This window comes from Epinephelus moara, chromosome 11 (genome assembly GCF_006386435.1).
Source record: "Epinephelus moara isolate mb chromosome 11, YSFRI_EMoa_1.0, whole genome shotgun sequence".
NCBI classification, from domain to species: Eukaryota; Metazoa; Chordata; class Actinopteri; order Perciformes; family Serranidae; genus Epinephelus; species Epinephelus moara.
The window spans coordinates 7,617,023-7,621,297 of record NC_065516.1 but is presented as its reverse complement, the minus strand read 5'-3'; the positions used below and the strand labels follow the sequence as shown (position 1 = coordinate 7,621,297).

The window sequence follows — 4,275 nt, the reverse complement described above, 5'->3', positions numbered from 1 at the left end:
TCAACCCTTTCAAGTACAGTCAAGTAATGAATATCTTTCTTTTTCAGGACAACCTGAAAAAATCACAATATGTATGCTGAAAATTTCAGCATACATATTCATTCATGTGACATCATTTAATGTCACATGAATGGATTAAAAGTTATATGTCTACAAAAACAAAAGAAAATTTTTAAAAAAATTAACCGAGAATTGAATTTCACAGAATTTTATTTTTAAAAAACACACATATCAACAGTTACCAATTTATCTTTATTTTATCATGGAGGCTTATTAGGCTATTCCTTTCTTTTCAATTCTGGCAGAAAACTATCTTGCCTCAAGTTGATCTTTGGCTGCTCCTGATTGGATGCTACCGTCAAAAAACAAAAGAAGAAGAAATAGTAGCATCTGATTGGTCGAGAGACTGACCAGAAGTCGTCATTGTTTACGTCAAGCCCATAGACTGTTTATAAAAACGGTCAAGCCTCACAATGGAGGTCCGGTATCATAATTTACACGTTTTTAATCACAAAATGTAATATTTAATTACTATCGCGGAGTTATCACGGTGGATTTACTGTAGCCTAGGCTACGAGGTTCTTGGGAGAGAAAAAAAAACTCTGCACTTAACGGCTGGATTGAAAACTTTCTCGAAAAGATTGTCCTGAGCCCACCGTAGATCGCCAAAAGAGTAAGCTTCTGATCACAATTTTCCCCATTACGTTTCTTTGTGTGGTGTGGTGCGGGCTGCGGGGGAGAGCAGGGTCTCCGCCGACAGAGAGNGGGGGGGATGAAATCATCTTGCTGTAAAAGTGGGGGTGTCAAAACACCCCCATCCCCCACGGGTGCGACGCCCCTGAAGACAAATATAGAATAATGCCGACCATTTCCCTAAAATATCTCACACACTAGCCAGAAAAACATATTGTCAGAAAACAGAACAGTAATCAAAGGATAAAACATGTTCTACACTGTCAAGTTTACCAAGCGTAGCTCAACAACTCCTGTGACACAGAGAGTGGTGGTCACGTGAGCCCAAGCTTTAAACCTCTTATGTATAAAGAATCCTCAGGTAGAACTGTTTAAATAAATTTACAGTCAACACAGATATTTTGGTAAGAACTGGAGAAGAAGAAAATGTTTACAACATGACAAAATAAGAATAACATGCATTAATTATCTTACACATTTTGAAATCTCCCACTATTCCATAGATATGAAACAAACTACACAGAACAGAAAACTATGAATTCACCTAATGTATCAAAAACAGAAACATATTAACATTAGCTTACTCAGTTATACTTTTACTTATATCTGTAGTTGAGATGACCCACACATTAAAAGAAATATGAGAAATATACACAGAGTGCATTAAATTAACCAAAGTCATGGATTTCAATAATTTCAATTTGAATTCTTAATCTTGAACGTCTCAACAGAATTATTTATCAAAACCTACAGTCTCAGGGACGCACAGGATCCTTCAGTCCACAATGTCTTTAAATAAAAGAATCCAAGATGGAGGTACTGGAAATAAAATAAATATATCCTAGGGCTGTGCGATTGCCTCAAAATTTCATATTGTGGATTGTCATTGCTCTAGATTGCCAATACACGATTAAATCGCCAAGGTGGGGGGGGGGGGGGTTAGGNTAACACTAATTGTTTTTTGGTGGTGGGGCTGGGGGGTTGAAGAGAAGGAAGGGGAAGAGGGGGGGGGGGGGGGGGGGGGGGGGGGGGGGGGGGGTTAGGGCCTTGGCACGTGTCTTACGTCGATCACTACCAGTCAGCATGGCAGCCAACACTGACACCACTGTGGCTTTGGTGGCAAAAAAAAAAAGCCACATCTCCAATTTGGGAGTTTTTTGGGTTTATCCCGGCTTGTCAGCACAGCTGCCGGAGACGTGTTGCTCCTCCTCACTTAAAGTCGCTGTCATTAACTTTTAACCTGCAAAGGCGGCAGTGCCGCAACATTGTAGGAAAGCCCTTGTGAACATTTCAATAGTTACACATTAAAACAATATTTATTTGCAATTACTCTATTGAACAACCCCGAAGCATGAGCAAACGGGCTGTGTCACTTCGGATTAAAGAGATGCGCCCTGTCACTGTCAGCGCAGGGCTGACAGGGCACCCTCCGCTGAGAAGAAAGAGAGGAGAGGAGAGGAGAGGAGATGGATTGTAGGTCTCGTCTGTTTGTAAACGGGGCTTCTCTGACAGTCATGTATTTTCCCCCAAAAAACATCTCTTAATGTACGGTAGAGCGCCGTTTTTTGTATTGTTTTTTTCAAAATTGCCTTGATATCCAGCAAATCGCCTGGCAATCCTCCAATCGCCAATATACGATTTGATCGCTGATCGTCCCAGGCCTAATATATCCCATAGACGAGGCAGGTGAGAGCCAGGCGGTGCAGTCGGTGGAGAGCTCTGGAGACAGCGGTTTTATCGCCGTCCACTTTTGTAATACGTCAGAGCAAGTCGGGATGAAGTCAGACACAAAACTAACCGGCATGCATTGTGTGCCGATCACCGGTGATCGAATCTGCGCAGGCCTGGCTCATCTCAAACGAACCTATATATAGGCCTGCGTAGACGCCGCAGTGAGTGGGTTTGCCCGCTGCTGCGATACGTCAACGTCGCCGCCATATTGGATGTGGCAAGGCTGTGCTGTAAACTAATACAAGTAAATGGACTTAATTTCATAAAGTGCCTTTCTACAAAGAAATTTACGTTAATGCCTCTCGTTTATTCATTCACACACACACACTAATATACTTGGGAAACAGTCAGGCACCAAAAACAATGCATTTGATCTTCTCAGATGGCTAAGATAAGAACTTTATTGGTCCCACACAGGAGTAATTCACGTTACATCAGCTATAGAGAACAAGGTAGTGCCGAAAAACAATACGCGCAGATTTGATCGCCGGCGATCGGCGCACAATGCATGCTGGTTAGTTTTGTGTCCGACTTCATCCCGACTTGCTCTGATGGTTAGTTTTGTGTCCGACTTCATCCCGACTTGCTCTGACGTATTACAAAAGTGGACGGCAAAAAAACCGCGAGAGCGAGGCGGCTGCAGTTTTTAGAGCCAGGCGCTGCAGTTGCTCTCCACCGACTGCACCGCCTGGCTCTCACCTGATCTAACAGTTGATCGGTTTAGATGTCGACTCAGCAATATGATGTTTTAGATAAACTTTTCATTTTTGTTGAATTTTAGAGATTAAGATTGTATTTGTCTGACCTGAAGGTTTATTCCGTAACAGAAAACATGTTGTGTGACTGATGGTGAAGTTTAGTTGTCAGAGACTGAATACATTCATCATAAACTATACAGAGTCTACTGTACTATATTAATATTGGATGGTTTAATTATTGAAGTATTTAGCAACACAGAGACTTGTGGTCAGTGGGATGTGAAGCCCTGACTGTATCTGACTGAGCCTTAATGAAAGCTGTTGTCTTGTATTTTTTTTCCTCTGAAAATATTAACCTTATAGTCAAACACAGTTTATTCAGCCTGTGTAGTTGAGGGGACAGGTCAAACTGATATGATGTTGATTCACAGGAGAATTCATATCAAATGGAGGATAAACCATGAACATAAACTACAGATCACCTGTAAAGCTGGTCGGAAACTGTCTGACTTCATTGCCGCTTTTTGTCACCGCCCCCCGCTGCGGCCGCCTGTTCTCGTCTACTTTTCAGGCGAGGCGCAGTTCATCTCGAACGAGCCTATTGTCTATGGTCTATGGGTCCGTCTAAGTCTCTTAAATTACTGCTAGTTATCTTACCTAGCTGACTTTGCTGTTTAGCCCCTCCCACCTAGGAAAAAATGTGAGGAGCTAGCGCTAGGAGCGATGAGCGAGCATTGTCGGTTTAAGAGACATGAGACGTCCTTTCCACTGTAGCGTCACGTGAAGAGACGTCCATTCCTGATGACGGCGGCACAGCTGGATCTGCTGCATAATGGCGCCAGCGTTTGGCGTACATCCCAAGTCACATTATATTCGCTGATCAAAGCTACAAAAAAAACCTTTAACGGGGAAAAAACGGTAGAAACCTCAGGAAGAGCAACTTGAGGAGGGATCCCTCTTCCAGGACAGACAGACGTACAATAGATGTCGTACAGAACAGATCAACATAATAAATTAACAGTAATCCATATGACACAATGAGACAGAAAGAGAGAGACAGAATCAGAATCAGAATCAGAATCAGAAATACTTTATTGATCCCCGAGGGGAAATTATTTATGTTACAGGTGCTCCTTGCAAGAGAGGAAAGATA

General features: G+C 42.4%; 1 long non-coding RNA gene across 1 annotated transcript in view; it reads left to right on the top strand.

Moving 5' to 3' along the window:
• Positions 1–294: 294 nt before the first annotated feature.
• LOC126397740 (uncharacterized) overlaps positions 295–4,275 on the top strand; it is a 17,007-nt gene continuing 13,026 nt past the window's right edge. Inside the window, exon 1 of the long non-coding RNA XR_007570706.1 lies at positions 295–673. This is a non-coding gene — a long non-coding RNA (uncharacterized LOC126397740). The remainder of the gene's footprint in view (positions 674–4,275) is intronic.